General features: G+C 39.6%; 1 long non-coding RNA gene across 2 annotated transcripts in view; it reads right to left on the reverse strand.

Annotated features, from left to right (window-relative positions):
* LOC122449507 overlaps positions 1-22,715 on the reverse strand; it is a 56,554-nt gene that overhangs the window by 22,005 nt on the left and 11,834 nt on the right. Inside the window, exon 2 of one of the 2 annotated variants that reach the window (XR_006271963.1) lies at positions 19,306-19,386. The exons of the other annotated variant lie outside the window; for it this stretch is intronic. This is a non-coding gene — a long non-coding RNA (uncharacterized LOC122449507). The remainder of the gene's footprint in view (positions 1-19,305; positions 19,387-22,715) is intronic. 2 annotated transcript variants of the gene reach the window in all.

Genomic DNA, 22,715 nt, shown 5'->3' on the forward strand with positions numbered 1-22,715 from the left:
ATGGGAAGATGAGGTAGTTCACATATCCTGGCTTCACCTTCGTGAATGAAGTGTGGGAGGTGAGGCTATCAGCTGAAACTAAGGGGTGAGCAGGATACTGGAAGTTTGAGACGAGAGAAAAGTTAGAGACCGTACTAGAGAAATGTGAAAGGACAGCCAGGCAGTTGTTGAAGGACCATCTGGAATCTGTAATCATATATTTAAACAAAAGCAGTCAGCCCAATTGGTGCTTTCTCTTAAGCATTATCCAGCTAGTTGGTTGCAGGTGCAGAAAAGACAATTGTTGTTCAATCACTAAGTTGGTCCAACTCTGCGACCCCATGGACTGCAGCACGCCAGGCTTCCCTGTCCTTCACTATCTCCTGGAGCTTGCCCAAGTTCATGTCCATTGAATCAGTGATGCCATCCAGCCATCTCATCCTCTGTCAACCCCTTCTCCTGCCTTCAATCTTTCCCAGCATCAGGGTCCCTTCGAATCAGTTGGCTATTTGCATCAGGTAGCCAAAGTAATGGAGTTTCAGCTTCAGCATCAGTCTTTCCAATGAATATTTAGGATTGGTTTCCTTTAGGATTGACTAGTTTGATCTCCTTGCTGTCCAAGGGACTCTCAAGAGTCCCAAACTCATGTCCATTGAGTCGGTGAGGCCATCCAACCATCTCATCCTCTGTCGTCCCCTTCTCCCCCTGCCCTCAATCTGCTGAGTTCAATTAGAGTGACCATAGTAAGGCAGGGGTTATGACTGTGTTATGATTCAGACCAGGAGCATCAGAATTATTGAAAACTGGTAAGAAATGTAAAGTCTCAGTCTTCATTCCAGATGTCCTAAATCAGAAACTCAGAAGGTAGGGCCCGGCAGCCCTTCAGGTGACCCTGATGCTACACCCAGTCAAGTTTGAGCAGCACTGCAATAAAGGGAAAGAACAAGCGACTTCTCTGATGGTCCAGCGGCTAAGACTCTGTACTCCCAATCCAGGGAACCCAGGTTTGATCCTTGGTCAGGGAACTAGATCCCGCATGCTGCAACTAAGAGTTAGCATGCCGCAACTGAAAGATTCAAATGCCACAATTAAGATGCTGTGTGCCCCAACTAAGACCTGGTGTAGCCAATAGATTTTTTTTGAAAAAGGGAAAGAACAAAGAGATCTGACAGTGTTTATAAGGGAATAATTAAATGGCAGACTAGAGAGTCTAAACTGGAAAAGAAAGGAAGTAAAGGCATGAGGGACTGACCAATAATGATAAAGTAATGAGGCTCAATGGCTTAGAATATAATGTAAATAACCATAGTATGGTATATTCATTTTCTATTGCTGCCATTACAAACTACCATAAACTAAGTGGCTTGGAAGGTTTCCATGGCAGCCCTGTGGTAAAGAACCCGCCTGCCAATACATGAGACACGTGTTGGATCTCTGGGTCAGGAAGATCCCCTGGAAAAGGAAATGGCAACCCACTCCAGTATTCTTGCCTGGGAAATCCTATGCACAGAGGAGCCTGGCAGGCTACAATCAAGGGGGTCACGAAGAGTCAGACACTACTTAGCAACTAAACAACAATAAAGTGGCTTGAAATAGCACCCATTGATTATCTCATAGTTCTGTGGGTCAGAAGTACCAGTACAACATGGCTCAGCTGGGTCCTCTGCTCAAAGTATCAAAAAGGCTGCAATCAGTGTGTTGGTTGGACTGCATTCCTCACAGGAGATTGTAAGGAAAGATCTGCTGAGATTATACAGGTTGCTGACTAAATTTAGTTCCTTGAGGTAGGAGGTATGCAACGCAAAACAGGAAAACTTTTGAGGTCACCTCCTCCTGCAGGCACACAACTATTTACACAGCAACTATCTGTGAGAACGTGCTGACAATCAGCAGAAAAGATTTTTCACCACTAAAAGTGGTGGGCTTCCTTGGTGGCTCAGATGGTAAAGAGTCTGTCTGCAATGCAGGAGACCTGGGTCCAATCCCTGGGTCAGGAAGATCCCCTGGAGAAGGAAATGGCAAACCACCCCAGTATTCTTTCCTGGATAATTCCATGGACAGAGGAGCCTGGCAGACCATAGTCCATGGAGTCCATGGAAAGAGTTGGACATGACTGAGCAACTAACACTTTCACTTTCTTTCAAAGATATAAAGAAGGAACTATGATGAGATAGGTAGGAGGGATAGAGGCACAGTATAGTCGAGACCCACACCCCCAGGGAAGTGACCCACAAAGGGAAAGATCATCACAATTGCAGAAGTTCTCCCCAAGGAGTGAAAGGTTCAAGCCACACATCAGGCTCCAGAGGTCCTGCACCAGAAAGATGCAGGGCTTGTGTACAAAGAACCAGAGAACTGTGGGCACCAGAAACTCTGTTCTCAAAGGGCACGTGCCAACTCTCACAAGCTTTAAGCTCCCAGGCAGAGACAATAATTTTAAAGGATCTTGAGTCAGATCCATGTGCGAACCTCGGAGAGCCTCCTGGAGAGACAGAAGGCAACTAGGACTCCCCCTGGGGACACAGATTCTGACCACCACCAACTCTGAGAGATTGTTCCATCATTTAGACACTAGTTTGGCAAGTGATTTTTTGGCATACTCTCTCTAGTTTATTAGCCCTGTGAAATTACCCACCCACCAGCTGGCCAGCACCAGTCCTTGGGACCGCCCCACCCTCCCACCTGAGACCACATAGCCTGCCCACCGGGTCCTACCCCCACAGTCAGCAGGCTGGCACCAGCCCCAGGCCACCCCAGGCCATGCCGCCAGTCACACAGGACTCATCCCCCCCACCACTGAGATTATACAGCCCACACAGGGGGTACCCCTAGAGCATTCAGTTCTGGTGACCAGAGGGGAGTGTGCTGCTGGGCCCCATAGGACGTCTACATAAGGACAGTTCCCCAAGAATGGAAAATGTTACCAACCTACCCAATACATAGAAATAAACACAGAGAATCAGGCAAAATGAGGAACAGAGGAATAAATTTCAAACTAAGGAATAAAACAAAATTCTAGAAGAACTAAGTGAAATGGAGATAAGCAATCTGGGTAGATAAAGAATTCAAGATAGGGATCTCCCTGGTGGTTCAATGGCTGAGACTCTGAGCTCCCAATGCAGGGGGCCAGGGTTTGATCCCTAGCCAGGAAACTAGATCCCACGTGCTGCAACTAAGAGTCCGCATGCCACAACTAAAGATCCTGCGTTCTGCAAAGAAGAATGAAGGTTCCCAGGTACTGCAACTAAGACACCATGGAACCAAATAAATAAATATTAAAGAAAAAAAAAGAATTCAAGATAATGATCATAAAGATGATCAGTGAACACGATGAGAAGGATAACAAAGACTCAGAAAATATAAAGGAACAAACAATAACTGAATAAAAAATACACTAGAAAAAAATCAACAGTAGATTAGATGATACAGAGAGATAGATCAACAAACTAGAAGAGGAATAGAAATTACCCAAGCCAAAGAGAAAAAAAAATTTTTTTTAATGAGGATAGTTTAAGAGACCTCTGAGACAACATCAAGTGTATGAACATTTGCTTTCAGGGTTCCCAGAAGAAGAGAGAAAGGGGGCAGAAAATTTATTTGAAGAAATAATACCTGGAAATTTTCTTAACCTAGGGAAGAAAACAGGTCCAGGAAGCACAGGAAGTCCCAAACAAGATGAACCCAAAGAGGGTCACCAAGTCACATTATAACTAAAATGGCAAAAATTAAAGATAAAGAAAGAATTTTTAAAGTAGCAAGAGAAAAAGCAACTAGTTACATAAGAACTATCATAAAGCTTTCAGCTGACTTTTCAACAGAAACTTTGCAGGCCAGAAGGGAGCTGCCAGACATATTCAAAGTGATGAAAGATAAAAACTACAACAAGAATACTCTAGCCAGCAAGGCTATCATTCAGATTTGCAGGAGAGATAAAAGAGTTTTACAGACAAGCAAAAGCTAAAAAAGAGTTCAGCAGCACTTAACTGGCTTCACAAGAAATATAAAAGGGACTTCTCTAAGCAGAAAAGATCACAAACAGAATTATGAAAATTACAAAAGGAAAAATCTCATTGGAAAAGGTAATTATAAGTAACGGTGGTAGATCAAAACTTACAAGGCCAGTAGGAAGGTTAAAAGATAAAAGTAGTAAAATCACCTATATCCACAATAAGTAATTAGAGGAAAGGATATGCAAAACAAAAAGATATAAAATATGATGTCAAAACAGGGGGGTTTTAAAATGCAGGGTTGTTAGAATGTGCTCAAACTTAGATTAACAACTTAAAATAATCATGTATATTTAAAGGTGCTTATATATTAATATGAACCTCATGGTAACCATAAATCAAAAACTTATAACAGATACACATACACAAAAGAGAATAGAATCCAAACATGACGCTAAAGATGGTCATCAAATCAGAAAGGAGGAGAGCGAAAGAAGGAAGCTACAAAAAAGAACTATAAAAACAGTCAGAAAACAATTAACAAAATGTCAGTAAGTACATAACCTTTTACTATATGGATCACAACAAACTTTGAAAAATTCTTAAAGAGATGGGAATACCAGACCACCTTACCTGTCTCCTGAGAAATCTGTATGCAGGTCAAGAAGCAACAGTTAAAATTGCACATGTAACAAAGGACTGGTTCAAAATTGGGAAAGGAGTACAGCAAGATTTAATACTGTCACCCTACTTATTTAATTTATACGCAGAGCACATCATGTGAAATGCTGGGCTGGATGAATCACAAGCTAGAATCAAGATTGCTGGGAGAAATACCAATAACCTCAGATGAGGTTACATGCAGACAACACCACCCTAATGGCAGAAAGTGAAGAACTAAAGAGCCTCTTGATGAAGGTGAAAGAAGACAGTAAAAAAGTTGGCTTAAAACTCAACATTCAAAAACTAAGATCATGGCATCCAGTCCCATCACTTCATGGCAAATAGAAGGGGAAAATGTAGAAGCAGTGACAGATTTTATTTTCTTGGGCTCCAAAATCAATGGCCAGTGACTGCATCCATGAAATTTAAAGATGCTTGCTCCTCGGAAGGAAAGCTATGATAAACCTAGGCAGTGTATTAAAAAGCAGAGACATCACTTTGCCAACAAAGATCTATCTAATCAAAGCTATGGTTTTTCCAGTAGTCATGTACAGATGTAAGAGTTGGACCATAAAGAAGGCTGAGTGCCAAAGAAACGATGCTTTCTAATTGCAGTGCTAGAGAAGATTCTTGAGAGTCCCTTGGACTGAAAGGATATCAAACCAGTCAATCCTAAGAAATCAACCCTGAATACTCATTGGAAGGACAGTTGCTAAAGCTGAGGTTTCAATACTGTGACCACCTGATGAGAAGAACCAACTCATTGGAAAAGACCCTGATGCCGGGAAAGATTGAAGGCAGGAGGAGAAGGGGACGACAGAGGATAAGATGGTTAGATAGCATCACCAACTCAATGGACATGAATTTGAGCAAACTCTGGAAGATAGTAGAGACAGAGGAGCCTGGCATGCTACAGTCCATGGGGTCACAGAATTGGACATAAGATAGCAACTGAACAACCACCACCACATACCTATCAATAATTACTTTAAATGTAAACGGACCATATACTCCAGTCAAAAGACAGAGTGTGACTAGATAGATAAAACACAAGACCATATACATATTGCCTACAAAAGACTCACCTCAGATCTAAAAATACACACAGAAAGAAAGAGAGATGATTGGGTAAAGATACTCCATGCAAATAGAAACAAAACAAAAAATCTACAGTAGCAATGCTTAAACAAAATAAACTTTAAAACAAAGACTGTAACAAGAGACAAGCAAACACATTACATTATGATAAAGGGATAGATCCAAGAAGACGACACAACCATTATAAACACATGTGCCCAACATAGGTGCACCAAATATATACAGCAAATATCAACAAGAATAAAGGGAAATTTTGATAGTAACACAGTAATAATAGGAGACTTTAACATCCCACTTACATCAATAGATTATCCACAAAGAAAATTATTAGGGAAACTATCACTGTTTGCAGATGATATAATACTATGTACGGAAAATTCTAGATGCCACCAAAAAACTTTAGAACTAATAAATGAATTCAGTAAGATAGCAGGATACAAAATTAATATACAGAAATCAGTTACATTTCTGTACAATAACAACAAAATCTAAGAAAGACAAATTAATAAAACAATCCCATTTACAATTGCATCAGAAAGAATAAAATACCTAAGAATAAATCTAACCAAGGAGGTAAAAGATCTTTACTTGGAAGACTGTAAGACACTGATGAAAAAAATCAAGCATGACATAAACAAATGCAAAAATATACTATGCTCATGGATTGGAAAAATTAATATTATTAAAATGACCATACTTAGACCACACTCTCTAAGGCAATATATAGATTTAATGTAATTCCTATCAAAATACTAATGGCATTTTAGTTCATTCTAGTTCTAGTTCACAGAACTAGAACAAATAATTACAAAATCTGTATGGAAACACAAAAGGCCCCAAAGAGCCAAAACAATCTTGAAAAAGAGGAACAACGCTGGGGGTATCATGCTCCCTACTTTCAAACTATACTACAAAACTACAGTCATCAAAACAGTGTGATTCTGGCATAAAAAGAGACAAACAGATCAACGGAACAAAATAGCCCAAATATAGACTCACACTTACATGGGCAGTTAACCTACAACAATCCCAGGTGGCGCTAGAGGTAAAGAATCTGAAAACCAATGTAGGAGACCTAAGAAATGGAGGTTTGGTCCATGGGTTGGAAAGATCCCCTGTGGAAGGAAATGGCAACCCATTCCAGCATTTTTGCCTGGAAAATTCCAAGGACAGAGGAGACTGGCCGGCTACAGTCCATGGGGTCGCAAGGAGTCAGACATGATTGAAGCAACTTATCACCGGACAATATACAACAAAGGAGGCAAGAATATACAATGGCGGAGAGACAGCTTCTTCAATAAATGTTGCTGGGAAAACTGGACTGCTACATGCAAAAGTATCAAACTGGACTACTCTCTTATACCATGCACAAAGATAAATTCAAAATGAACAAAACATTTAAAAATAAGAACTGAAACTTTTATAAAACTCAGAGAAGAAAATACAACCAATATATTCTTTGATATAAATAGTAGCAATAATTTTTCAGATATATCGCCTCCAATAGGAGAAACAAAAGCAAAGATAAATGAGATTACATCAAACTAAAAAGCTTGTACACTGAGAAGGAAATGATCAACAAAATTAAAAGACAGAAGGAATTCCCTGGTAGTCCAGAGGTTAGGATTCTGTGCTTTCACTGCCATGGCCCTGGGTTCAATTCCTGGTCAGGAAACTAAGATTCTGCAAGCTACATGGCACAGCCAGAAAGAAAAAAATGAAAAGACAGACTCTTAAATGGGAAAACATGCTTGCAAATGATACATCCTATAATGGATTCATATCCAAAGTAAAGAACTCCTGCAACTCAATATAAATAAAACCAAACAACCCAATTAAAAAATGGACAGGGGCTTCCCTGGTGGCTCAGTATGAAGAATCCACTTGCCAGTGCAGGAGATACAGGTTTGAGCCCTGTGCTGGGAAGATCCCACATGCCTTGGAGCAAGGTGGCCATGCACCACAACTACTGAGCCTGTGCTCTGGAGCCAGCAAGTTGCAACCACTGAGTCCACGTGCCCTACAGCCTGTGCTCCACAAGAAAAGCTACTGCAGTGAGAAGCCCAAGCACCACAACTAGAAAGTGGCCCCCATCTCTGCAACTAGAAAAAAGCCCTCAGAGCAACAAAAAACCAGCACAGCCAAAAGAAAAAAAAAAAAAACAAGCAGAGGACCTGAACATTTCTCCAAAGAAGACATACAGATGGCCAACAGACACATGTGAAGATGCTCAGTATCACTAATCATCAGGGAAATGCAAATAAAAGCTATGAAATATCATTTCACACCTTTCAGAATGGCTACTGTCAAAAAGATAACAAGTGTTGGTGCGGATGCTGAGAAAAGGTGGACTGCTGGTAGGAATATAAACTGGTGCAGTCCTATGGAAAACAGTATGACATTTCCTTCAAAAACTAAAAATAGAACTACTATGCTTGTGTGCTAAGTCACTTCAATCATTTCCAACTCTTTGCAACCCCATGAACTGTAGCCCACCAGGCTCTTCTGTCCACGGGATTCTCCAGGCAAGAATACTGGAGTGGGTTACCATGCCCTCTCCCACAGGACCTTCCTGACCCAGGGATCAATCTCACGTCTCTTACATCTCCTGCACTGGCAGGCAGTTCTTTAGCACTGGCACCACCTGGAAAGCCCAGAACAACCATACAAGACAGCAATTCCATTTCTGGGTATTTTTTTCAAAGAAAATAAAAACACTAATTTGAAACGATATATGTACCCTTATGTTCACTGCAGCCTTATTAACAATAATCAACATAATGAAAGCAACTTAAGTGTTCACTGATTGATAAGTGGATAAGTAAGATGTGATATATATATTATGTATATCACATATATTAATACATATATATATATATATATATATATACACACTCACCATAAAAAAGAGTGAAACTTTCCCTCTGTGACAGCAGGGATGAATCTAGAAGGTATTATGCTAAGTAAAATCTCAGAGAAAGACAAATACCATATGATTTCACTTATATGTAGAATCTAATCAACAAAACAAAGGAGTAAACATATAACAGAAACAGACTCAAAGATATGAGAACACACTGGTGGTTGCCAGTGGCTAGGTGGGGTAGGGGTAGCATGAAATAGGTGAGGAAGATTAAGAGGCACAAACTTGCAGTTATAAGATAAACAGGTCATAGGGATGTAATATTCAGCATGAATATCATCAATATTTTAATAACTCTGTAGAGTGACAGTAATTAGATTTATCATAGTGATCATCTTGTATAAAAATATCATATCACTATGCTCTACACCTGAAGCTGATAAAATATTGTAAGTCAATTACACTTCACTGTTAAAAAAACAAAAAAAAACACCTCAGGGACTTCCTGGTGGTCCATGCTTCCACTGCAGGGGCCACAGATTCAATCCCTGGTCAGGAAAGCTCTGCGTGCCACAGAGTGCAGCCAAAAAAACCAAAACAACAACAACAAAGAACTCAGTTCCCTATGGTTGAAGGACTCAGGTCCCCATTCCTTACTAGCTGCCAGGCAGGAGCCTCTATAACTTTTTAAAACTCCTGCATTCCTTTTGTTATGTTGTCTCATCCATCCTCCAACCAGCAACAGCACATGAAGTCTTCCTTAAATCTCAAATATCTCTGACTGCCCCTTTGGCCACATCTCTTCTGCTTTACACTTTTGGTTGTAACTCCCTCTCTCCACCCAGGGAAAGTTTTCTGCTTTTACGGCCTCACGTGATTAGGCTGGGCCCACTTAGACAATCCAGGATAACCTACCAATCTTAAACTTCATACCTTTTCTACATCTGCAAAGTCCATTTTGCCCTGTATAGTAGAATATTCACAGGTTCCAGGATTAGAATGTGAACATTTCTGGGGGACCTCTATCCTGCCCCAACAGCATGGAGTAAGCACAACAGTGAGCTGGAGAACTGGAAGGGGGAGATTTTGCAGGTGGTGAAGATTTTCGTGGTAAGATCTCAGGTGAATCCACAAGAGTAGTAAGGAATAGAAGAAATGTCACTGATGACAAGAAAGTCACAGAATTGAGGGACTTCCCTAATGTTCCAGTTGCTAACACTCTGGGCTCTCAATGTAGGGGGTTACCCAAGTTCAAATGGTTGGGAAGCTACATCCCACATGCCACAAGTAAAAAGATCCTGCATGCCCCAACTAAAGGTCCCATGTCCCCATATCTTGGGTCACAAATCAAACCTCAGTAAATTCAAGGAAACTGAAATCATATCAAGCATCTTTTCTGACCACAATGGTATGAGACTAGATATCAATTACAAAAAAAAAAAACAAACCTGTAAAAAACACAAACACATGGAGATTAAACAATACATTTCTAAATAACGAACTGGTTACTGAAGAAATCAAAAGGGAAATCAAAATATTCCTAGAAATAAATGACAACAAAACATAACAACTCAAAACCTATGGGATGCAGCAAAAGCAGTTCTAAGAGCAAAGTTTATAGCAATACAACCCTACCTCAAGAAACAAGGAAACCATCGAACAGACAACCTAATGTTATACCTAAAACAACTAGAAAAAAAGAACAACAACAAAAAAAATCCCCAAAATTATCAGAAGGAAAGAAATCATAAAGATCAGAGTTGAAATAAATGAAAAATAAATGAAAGTAACAAGAGTAAAGCTTAATAAAACTAAACGCTGGTTCTTTGAGAAGGTAAACAAAATTGACAGATCTTTAGCCAGACTTATCATGAAAAAAAGAAGAATCAAATCAACAAAATTAGAAATGAAAAAGGAGAGGGTACAATAGACAATGCAGGGATACAAAGGATAATAAGAGACTATTATGAACAACTATATGGCAGTAAAATGGATAACCTGGAAGAAATGGACAGATTAAATAGAAAAATTCAATCTTCCAAAACTGAACCAGGAAGAAATAGAAATTATGAACAATCCAATTACAAGCACTGAAATCGAAACTCTGATCAAAAATCTCCCAAAAAACAAAAGCCCAGGACTAGATGGCTTCACAGGTGAATTCTCTCAAACATTTAAAGAAGAGCTAATGCCTATCCTTCTAAAACTCTTTCAAAAAATTGCAGAGGAAGGAACACTTCCAAACTCATTCTATGAGGCCTGATACCAAAACCAGACAAGGACAACACAAAAAAAGAAAACTATAGTCCAATATTACTGATGAACATAGATGCAAAAATCCTCAACAAAATTCCAGCAAACAGAATTCAGCAACACATTAAAAAGCTCATACACCATGATCAAGTTGGGTTTATTCCAGGGATGCAAGGATTCTTCAATATACACAAGTCAATCAATGTGATATACCATATTAAAAAATTAAAAAATAAAAACCATAGGATATTCTCAACAGATGCAGAAAAAGCCTTGGACAAAACTCATTTATGTTTTATGATTAAAACTCATTTATGATTAAAACTCTTCCAAAAATGGGCACAGAAGGAATCTAACTCAACACAGTAAAGGCCATATATGATAAGTCCACAGCAAACATTATTCTCAATGGTGAAAAACTGAAAGCATTTCCCCTAAGTTCAGGAATAAGACAAGGGGGTCCACTCTTATCACTATTATTCAACATAGTTTTGGAAGTCCTAGCTACAGCAATCAGAGAAGAAAAAGAAATAAAAGGAATCCAGACCAGAAAAGAAGTAAAGCTCTCACTATTTGCAGATGACATGATACTATACATAGAAAACCTAAAGATACTATCAGAAAATTACTAGAGCTAACAAGTGAATTTAGCAAAGTCGCAGGATACAAAATCAGTACACAGAAATCACTTGCATTCCTATATACTAACAATGAAAAATCAGAAAGAGAAATTAAGGAATCAATCCCATTCACCGCTGCAACAAAAAGAATAAAATATCTAGGAATAAACCTACCTAAGGAGACAAAAGAACTGTATACAGAAAATTTTAAGACACTGATGAAAGAAATCAAAGACAACATAAACAGATGGAGAGATATTACATGTTTCTGGGTAGGAAGACTCAATATTGTGAAAATGACTATACTACAAAATGCAATATACTGATTCAATGTGATCCCTATCAAATTACCAATTGCATTTTTCACAGAGACAGAATAAAATATTTCACAATTCATATGGAAACACAAAAGACCTCAAATAGGTAAAGGATTCTTGAGAAAGAAGAATGGAGCTGAAAGAATCAACAGTCCTGACTTCAGGACTGTTATACTACAAAGCTACAGTCATCAAGACAGTGTGGTACTGGCACAAAAACATAAATACAGACCAATGGAACAAGACAGAAAGCCCAGAAATAAACCCATGCACCTATGGGTACCTTATTTTTGACCAAGGAGACAAGAATATACAATGGGACAAAAGCAGGCTCTTCGATAAATGGTGCTGGGAAAACCTGGCAGCTACATATAAAAGAATGAAATTAGAACACTTCCTAACACCATACACAAAGATAAACTCAAAATGGATTAAAAACCTTACATTTGTAAGATCAGAAACTATAAAACTCTTAGAGGAAAACATAGGCAGAACACTCGACGACATAAATCAAAGCAATATCCTCTATGACCCACCTCTCAGAATAATGAAAATAAAAACAAAAGTAAACAAGTGAGACCTGATTAAACTTAAAAGCTTTTGCACAGCAAAGGAAACTATAAGCAAGGCAAAAAGACCACCCTCAGAATGGGAGAAAATAAGAGCAAATGAAACAACTGACAAAGGATTAATTTCCAAAATATATAAGCAGCTCATACAACTCAATACCAGAAAAACAAACAGCCCAATCAAAAAGTGGGAAAAAGACCTTTAGAGAAATGTGAATCAAAACTATAATGAGATATCACCTCACACAGGTCAGAATGGCCAACATCAAAAAGTCTACAAACAGAACCCCTAGCTTCTCACAGGGATGGAGCCGGAAGAAGGGACACCCTTGTGGCAGCTGCAGAAGCTTCCCACAGAGCAAGGCCTGCAGCTTCTTCACAAAATAATTGATGGCATTTGTGGCCGAATTTATCCTCTCTACCAGGATTATCACAGTGTTTGGGATTCAACAGAATGGATGCATGTTCTAGAAGACCTTACCACCTTTTTCAAAGCTGTAGTTGGTAAAAATTTATCTGATGAAGCGATATCTCAGCAGTTGAGTCAGCTGAACCCATCTCACCAAGAAGCTATCACGAAATGCTTAAAAAGTAGGAAAGATGAAATCAAGCAGACTCTGTTGGAAGAAATAGTTGATGTTTCCTCTGCACAGCTATAGGATTTTGATTGGCAGTTAAAGCTTGCACTTTCTAGTGACAATATTCAGTTCAGTTTAGTTCAGTCGCTCAGTCGTGTCCGACTCTTTGTGACCCCATGAATGGCAGCACGCCAGGCCTCCCTGTCCATTACCAACTCCCAGAGTTTACTCAAACTCATGCCCATCGAATCTGCGGTGCCATCCAGCCATCTCATCCTTTGTCGTCCCCTCCTCCTCCTGCCCCCAATCCCTCCCAGCATCAGGGTGTTTTCCAATGAGTCAACTCTTCACATGAGGTGGCCCAAGTATTGGAGTTTCAGCTTCAGCATCAGTCCTTCCAATGAACACCCAGGACTGATCTCCTTTAGGATGGACTTGTTGGATCTCCTTGCAGTCCAAGGGACTCTCAACAGCCTTCTCCAACACCATAGTTCAAAAGCATCAATTTTTCGGCAAGATTGCTACATTACAAATGCCACTTTTAAACCTTCAGATAGATGTAAAAAAAAATGGTGAAGTCAAGCCATATTCTGTTGAAATGAGTAAAGAAGAGCTGAAGAATCTAATAAATTCCTGGCAAACAGCTAATAAGGTGGTCCTGCAATTGAAATAACTGGAAATGACGAATAGCAACATTATCAGATTCCACTGATACAACTGATACACAAAGAGAATACCATGTGTTCAGAAAATCTGAATGGCCAGTTGAGAAAGCAGCAGTGTTGAGATTACAAATACAATAATTTATCAACTATCCTAAGGAAAAGGAAATGATATGGTTGACAGGAAATGCATAAAAACATGAAAGATGAAAAGGCTGTAAACACAGTTTATATTTTCATAATGACTGGTTTGCTTCATTTATTAAATATTTGAGTAATTTTTATAGATACAGTTTTATGGAAAGTTAAAAATAGGCTCTAAAGTAATGTAAACATACAAGCACAAATATCTTGAATATTGTTTAAAGAACTATGTGAACAGTGAGGATGCTTATTATGGATATATATGGTGGTTAATCTGTGATATTTTTTAAAAATAATTTTTAAAGTATGTATAAGTTGCATGTAACTTAGGAGATTCCACGTTTTTCTCATATTTCAAAGGAAAAGTTATAAAATGTAAAATTTTATAGAGAAGCTCTCTAGACTTGAATGAAGGGAAAAAAACTAAATCTGGGTGAAAAATTTTGAGTTTTGAATTCTAGAACTAAAATCTTATACTCAAGCATAGATAAAAGTGAAAATAACACTGTTACTTCTGCATTTTTGTGTCTGTTCAGGAGACTATGCTCTGATAAAAAGAATATGTGTCACCGTATAATGAATACCTTACTATTCAGATATCAGCTAAGACTACATAGGTCCCTATTTGTGGTAAATTCTTAACTTAATGAAGTTCTGGATGTTAAAACTTCATTGGAAAGTAAACCATTTTTAATTTCAGTGACCTTTAAAAACAAGCATTCTGAGCAAATAAAAATATATTATCTTTAAAAAAAAAAAACCTCTACAAACAATAAATGCTGGAGAGGGTGTGGAAAAAAGGGAAACTTCTTGCACTGTTGGTGGGAATGTAGATTGATACAACCACTATGGAAGATGGTATGGAGACTCCTTAAAAAACTAGGAATAAAACCATGATGTGACCCAGCAATCCCACTCCTAGACATATATCCTGAGGAAACCAAAATTGAAAAAGACATATGTACCCCAATGTTCATTGCAGCACTATTTACAATAGCTAGAACATGGAAACAACCTAGATGTCTATCAACAGATGAATGGATAAAGAAGTTGTGGTACATACACACAATGAAATATTACTCAGCCTTAAAAGGAACGAATTTGAGTCAGTTCTAATGAGGTTAATGAACCTAGAACCTATTATACAGAGGGAAGTAAGTCAGAAAGAGAAAGATAAGTTTTGGCTACTAAAGTATATATATGGAATCTAGAAAGATGGTACCAAAGAATTCATTTGTAGGGCAGCAATGGAGAAACAGACATAAAGAGGAGACTTACGGACACGGGGAGGGGGAGGAAAAGGTGAGATGTGTGGAGAGAGTAACATGGAAACTTACATTACCATATGTAAAATAGATAGCCAATGGGACTTTCCTGTATGGCTCAGAAAACTCAAACAGGGGCTCTGTATCAACCTAGAGGGGTGGGATGGGGAGGGAGATGGAAGGGAGGTTCACAAGGGAGGGGACATACGTATACCTATGGCTGATTTATGCTGAGGTTTGACAGAAAACAACAAAATTCTGTAAAGCAATTATCCTTCAATTAAAAATAAATTTACAAAATAAAAATAAAGATCCTACATCCCACAATAAAGATCGAAGATCCCTGCATGCCACAACTAACATCTGACTCAGCCAAACAAATAAATAAATAGAATTGAGGTCTGGGTGTTGGATGCTGGAGTCACTGAGAATAATCATCCAGGAGGGATGGAAGCAAAGGCTGTAAACCCAGAACTCATGTTCTCATTAGAAGGCTTTAGTATCATTGAAGCCATCAGAATTACTTAAGGAACACTGTAAACATGAATGTTCTGGAGTTATACTCTAACAATCCTGTATCATAATCTTTGGGGGTAGGACCCATGCTTCTGATGATAATTAGAATAGGAGCTACCACCACAGGCAATAAGAAGCCATTCAAAATTTTAGTTGGGAAGCTGAGAATCAGAACTGTACTTTCAGATAATGGTCTTTTAACTAGGCTTTCAACAGCTATGCAGGTATGGACAGTTTAAGGGCATCAGTTTAAGGGGATCTTTGACTTCCATATGCATTGTTGCCTCAAACTGAAGTAAGGATGCACCTTCCATGTACACCATCATGCCTATTGTCTATCCCCACTACAGCTTTCACAACTGTCCTTCTCTTTACGAAAAAATAAAAAGTGTATTACCCACCCATCCTAAAAGAGAGAGATACCTTAAAAAGTCATCTTTTAAAAGAGGTCACCCAGAGTAGTAGGCTTAACTCTTGCCATCTCCTGTTTCACCACTTCTAATTTACCTTGATTCATGGACCTAACATTCCAGGTTCCTATGCAACATTGCTCTTTACAGCATCAGACTTTACTTCCGTCACCAGTCACATCCACACCTGGGCATTGTTTTTGCTTTGGCTCCATCTCTTCATTCTTGCTGGAGTTATTTCTCCACTGATCTCCGGTAGCATACTGGGCACCTAACAACCGGCACAGTTCATCTTTCAGTGTCATATCTTTTTGCCTTTTCATACTGTTCATGGGGTTCTCAAGGCAAGAATACTGAAGTGATTTGCCATTCCCTTCCCCAGTGGACCACGTTTTGTCAGAAGGCTCCACCATGACCCATCCATCTTTGATGGCCCTACATGGCAGGGCTCATAGTTTCACTGAGTTAGACAAGGTTGTGGTTCATGTGATCAGTTTCATTAGTTTTCTGTGATTGTGGATTTTCATTCTTTCTGAATCAGTGAATTAATATGGACTGGAATGGGCGAATTTAATTCAGATGACCATTATATCTACTACTGTGGGCAAGAATCCCTTAGAAGAAATGGAGCAGCCCTCATAGTCAACAAAAGAGTCTGAAATGCAGTACTTTGGTGCAATCTCAAAAATGGCAGAAGATCTCTGTTCGTTTCCAAGTGAAGCTATTCAATATCACAGTAATCCAAGTGCCCCAACCAGTAATGCTGAAGAAGCTTGAAGTCGAATGGTTCTATGAAGACCTACAAGACCTTCTAGAACTAACACCCAAAAAAGATGTCCTTTTCATCACAGGAGACTAGAATGCAAAAGTAGGAAGTCAAGAGATACCTGGAGTAACAGGCAAACGTGGCCTTGGAGTACAAAATGAAGCAGGGCAAAGCATAACAGAGTTTTGCCAAGAGAACGCACCAACATAGAAAACACCCTCTTCCAATAACACAAGAGAAGACTCTACACATGGACATCACCAGATGGTGAACACCGAAATCAGATTGATTAAATTCTTTGCAGCCAAAGATGGAGAAGCTCTATACAGTCAGTAAAAACAAGACCAGGGGCTGACTGTGGCTCAGATCATGAACTCCTGATTGCCAAATTCAGACTTAAATTGAAGAAAATAGGGAAAACCATTAGACCATTCAGGTATAACATAAACCAAATCCCTTACAATTATACTGTGGAAGTGACAAATAGATTCAAGGAATTAGATCTGACAGACAGAGTGCCTGAAGAACTAGGGATGGAGGTTTGTGACACTGCACAGGAGGCAGTGATCAAGACCATCCCCAAGAAAAATAAATGCAAAAAGGCAAAACGGCTGTCTGAGGAGGCCTTACAAGTAGCTGAGAAAAGAAGAGAAGCTAAAGGCAAAGGAGAAAAGGAAAAATATACCCATCTGAATGCAGAATTCCAAAGAATAGCAAGGAGGGATAAGAAAGCCTTCCTCAGTGATCAGTACAAAGAAATACAGGAAAACAATAGAATGGGAAAGATAAGAGATCTCTTCAAGAAGATTAGAGATACCAAGGGAACACTTCATGCAAAGATGGGCTCAATAAAGGACAGAAATGGTATGGACCTAACAGAAGCAGAAGATATTAAGAAGAGGTGGCAAGAATACACAGAAGAACTGTACAAAAAAGATCTTCATGACCCAGATAATCACAATGGTGTGATCACTCACCTAGAGCCAGACATCCTGAAATGTGAAGTCAAGTGGACCTTAGGAAGCATCACTACGAACAAAGCTAGTGGAGGTGATGGAATTCCAGTTGAGCTATTTCAAATCCTGAAAGATGATGCTGTGAAAGTGCCGTACTCAATATGCCAGCAAATATGGAAAACTCACCAGTGGCCATGAGACTGGAAAAGGTCAATTTTCATTCCAGTCCCAAAGAAAGGAAATGCCAAGAATGTTCAAACTACCACACAATTGCACTCATCTCACACGCTAGTAAAGTAATACTCAAAATTCTCCAAGCTAGCCTTCAACAGTATGTGAACCGTGAACTTCCAGATGTTCAAGCTGGTTTTAGAAAAGGCATAGGAACAAAATAGATCAAATTGCCAACATCCACTGGATCACTGAAAAACCAAAAGAATACCAGAAAAACATCTACTTCCACTTTATTGTACTCCAAAGGCTTTGATTGTGTAGATCACAACAAACTGTGGAAAATTTTTTAAGAGATGGGAATACCAGACCACCTTACCTGCCTCCTGAGAAATCTGTATGCAGGTCAAGAAGCAACAGTTAGAACTGGACATGGAACAACAGAAACTGGTCCCAAATTAGGAAAGGAGTACATCAAGGCTGTATATCATCACCCTGCTTATTTAACTTATATGCAGAGTACATCATACGAAATTCCAGGCTGGATGAAGCACAAGCTAGAATCAAGTTTGCAGGGAGAAATATCAATAACCTCAGATATGCAGATGATACCACCCTTATGGCAGAAAGTGAAGAAGAACTAAAAAGCCTCTTGATGAAAGGGGGGGGGAGTGGACGGGGCTCCAAAATCACTGCAGATGGTGACTGCAGCCATGAAATGAAAAGACGCTTGCTCCTTGGAAGAAAAGCTATGACCAAACCAGACAGCATATTAAAAAGCAGAGACATAAAAAAAAAAAAAAAGCAGAGACATTACTTTGCCAACAAAAGTCCATCTATTCAAAGCTATGGTTTTTTCCAGTAGTCATGTATAGATGTGAGAGTTGGACTATAAAGAAAGCTAAGCGCCAAAGAATTGATGGTTTTGAACGGTAGTATTGGAGAAGACTCTTGAGAGTCCTTTGGATTGCAAGGAGATCCAGTTAGTCAGTCCTAAAGGAAACCAGTCCTGAATATTCATTGGAAGGACTGATGCTAAAGCTGAAACTCCAATACTTCGGCCACCTGATGCAAAGAACTGACTCATTAAAAAAGATCCTGATGCTGGAAAAGATTGAAGGCAGGAGGAAAAGGGGATGACAGAGGATGAGATGGTTGGATGGCATCATCAACCTGGTAGACGTGAGTTTGAAAAAGCTCTGGGAGTTGGTGATGGACAGGGAAGCCTGGCATACTGTAGTCCATGGGGTCGCAAAGAGTTGGACACAACTGAGCAACTGAACTGATCGTAGGCTTCATGTCTTACCCTTTTTAACACATATTTCTGCTAAGTTTGAAGCATCACATTTTAAATGAAGTGATTTGGCACATATTGAGATGTTCTAATTTAGATATAATATAGAACTGGCACAAATAATGATGGCCAGCTTTATTCCTTCTTACATCTCCAGGCAGCTGTGAAAGAATGTATTTCTTCAAAGATAGAATCCTGTGAGAACAAAGCAAAGAGAAGTTCAGCAGCAAATACCTGAGAATAGCAGCACCTTATATCATCCATGTGCAGGATCAGGGCAGGGCTCTCTGCTTTTTCTAACCATTCGATATGGACCTAGAAATCAGATATGTTTACCACGGGGAAATACTACAGGTTTATTGCAATTGAAAAGTTCAGACTGATGGAATAATTAAATTGATAATATCTGGGTTTGCTGATATTTTTTATATGACAGACATTTCCCTTAAATTGAATAAGCCATATCTGCAGCTCTAAGGTTTTAACAAATTATACTCAAAGCCCATAAGAAAAAAAATCACATCTTATTTCTTTTAATTATATAGTTGACCCTTGAACAAGATTAGGTGAGCCAACTCCCACCCCTCCCACATAGTCAAAAATCACATTGTAAAGTTGTGACTCCCTCAAAACTTAACCACAGCCTACTACTGACCAGAACCCTGACATATAATGGCCAACTAACACATATTTTGCATGTTATATGTATTATATACTGTATTCTTAAAGTGAGATAGAGCAAAGAAAATGCTATTTAAGAAATCTTAAGGAAGGACTTTCCCAGTGGTCCAGTGGTTATGCCTATGTGAGGATAGGCACAGTTTAATACCAGTTTTACACGTCATGTTCTACACGACGAATACTTACATGATGATGATGACACAAAGACATCTTACACAGTTCTTACTGAGCAATTATTAGACTTTCATACAAAGACACTCACGCACAAAAGCAACAGATAAGTTTATTAGCTAAACTGCATGATGGAAGTGTATCATCATTAAGGTTTTCATCCTTGTCATTTTCACATTGAGTAGGATGAGCAGGAGGAAGAAGAAGAGGGATAGGCCTTGCTGTCTCAGGGTGGCACAGATGGAAGAGGTGGAGGAAATGGAGGGGAGAGGATGGGAGGCACGCTCTGTAACTTATTCTGGAAATACTACGTAATTTCTATCTGATGCTTTTGCCTTTTCATTTCTCTAAAAATGTTTGTGTGCAGGACCATTCTTTCTGCCACCATTTTCTTTATTTTTGTTTTTTATTTGGCCTTGTCAGATTTTCATTGTATCATATGGGATCTTTCGTTGCATTACACAGCCTCTCTAGTCTTGGAGCTAGGGCTTAGTTGCTCCGGGGCATGTGAGATCTTTAATTCCCTTGTGGTGGTTTAGTCACTAAGTCATGGCCGACTCTTGTGACCCCATGGACTGCAGTCAGCCGGGCTCCTCTGGCCATGGAATTCTCCAGGCAAGAATGCTGGAGTGGGTTGCCATTTCCTTCTCCAGGGGATCTTCCTGACCCAGGAACTGAACCTGGGTCTCCTGCATTGCAGGCAGATTCTTTACCAACTGAGCTACGAGGGAAACCCCTTTAGCTCCCTTACCAAGGATCAAACCCACAACCCCTGCATTATAAGGCAGATTCTTAACCACTAGCCCATGAAGAAAGTACCAAAAGCAGTCTTAATTAATCGGAACCCTTCTGCCAGACTGTCTAATGTCAATTTGTTTTCTGACACTGCTTCTTCTGCGTCTTCTTCCTCTTCGTCTGACACTGGCTCAGAAGCATTCATCTCCATCAATTCATCTTCTGTGAATTCCTCTGGCATGGTGTCTATTAGCTCTTTCATTTCTCCAAGATCCATATCTTGAAACCCTTCACTCCTCTACCTCTCCTGTCATATCCACAATGTCTTTCATGATTTCCTCGATTGGCTCTGTCATATATCCTGAGAAGTCATGCACAACTTCTGAACACAGTTTTCTCCAGCAGGAATTTATTGTTTGGGGACTGATGGCTTTCACAGCTTTTTCCATAACAATGATGGCGTCTCTGATGGTATAACCCTTCCAGACTCATGATGCTCTATCAGTCCTTTCCAGAATACCATGTGTAATGAACCTTAAAAGTTCTTATGACTCCTTGCTCCACAGGCTGAACTACAGAGGCTGTGTTTGGGGGCAAGTAGACCACACTGACATCATTAGTGTGGAATTTGTAGTGTTCTGGGTGGCCATTTTCCCGTATCAAAGGAACTTTAAATGGCAGTCTCTTACTGGCGAGGTGTTTCCTGACTTCAGGGACAAAGCACCCATGGACAAAATCCAGGAAAAGGGCTCTCATTGGTCAGACCTTTTTGTCGTACAACTGAAAGGCTGGCAGCTGGTGTTCATCTTTTATCTTTGAGAGTCAGGGGTGAGCAGCTCTATAGATAAGGACCACCCTGGTCACAAACTGCACTGCATTTGTATAAAACAGTAGAGTTAGCCTTTCCCTGCCTGCTTTAAATTCTGGTATTCTATTTGTATTCCTTACTTACAAATGTCCTCTGTGGCATTTTTTTTTTTTTCCCAGAAGAGGGCACTTTCATCTGCATTAAAAATCTGTTCAGGTGGATATCCTTTCTCTTTAATGATTTTCTTAATGGCCTCTGGGAACCTGTCTGAAGCCTCTGATCAGCAGAAGCTGCTTCTCCCATTGTCTTGATAGTTTTAAAGCTAAGCATGCAAGCTCATCACTCTGTCATGTCCAACTCTTTGCGATGCTGTGGACTGCAGCCCTCCAGGCCCCTCTATCCATGGAATGTTCCAGGCAAGAATACCTGAGAAGGCTGCCACTTCCTCCTCCAGGGGATTTTCCCGACCCAGACCTCAAAAACCCTTGCCTCCAGCATCTCCTGCATTGACAGGTGGATTCTTTACCACTGAGCCACCTGGGAAGTCTTTTCAAGCCAAACTTCTTTCTAAAATTCTCAGAATATCCCTTGTTGGCATTAAATTCTCTAGCCTTCTCTTCACCTTCCCTTCACTTCACTTTGTCATGTAATGACCACTTTTTCTTGACTAGTTTATAGGTATGCCTTTCTTACAGCAATCCGGCACCCACATAAAAGCTGCATTTTCAATACAAGATAAAAAGGTATTTCACAAAAAGTGCAAGGTTTTCATTCCTGCAAGCATAGCTGCAGCAAATGGGCTTCATGAATTTCCTCTTCTTTCTTTTTGCAATAGTCCTTACGCTGGACTCATTTGTCTTGAAATGGTGAGCAACCGCAGCTGCAGATTTCAATTTACAGTACATATCAAGCAATTCAACTTTTTCTTATAATGTCATGACTTTTCTCTGCTTCTAGGGAGCACTTCCAACATCACTAGCAACACTAGCAACATTGTATGGGTCCTACAATGTTACTTAAGGTTTACGGTACTGCTTTAAACACAATGAAAGTTATGTAAGAACCACTACAGATCGCTTACTGTAACATGCTATTTACTGGGGAGAGCAGTTAAGTAACTGCTCATGTGGAGATGATTAGCCTCACAAAGCCTTGTAAGCAGATACAACACTTGAGCTCACTGCAACAGCAACAGGATGTGGCTATGAAATTATTACAGTAGCACAGTATGTACCACAGTTAATTTATG

Source organism: Cervus canadensis, chromosome 11, assembly GCF_019320065.1.
Source record: "Cervus canadensis isolate Bull #8, Minnesota chromosome 11, ASM1932006v1, whole genome shotgun sequence".
Lineage (NCBI taxonomy): Eukaryota > Metazoa > Chordata > Mammalia > Artiodactyla > Cervidae > Cervus > Cervus canadensis.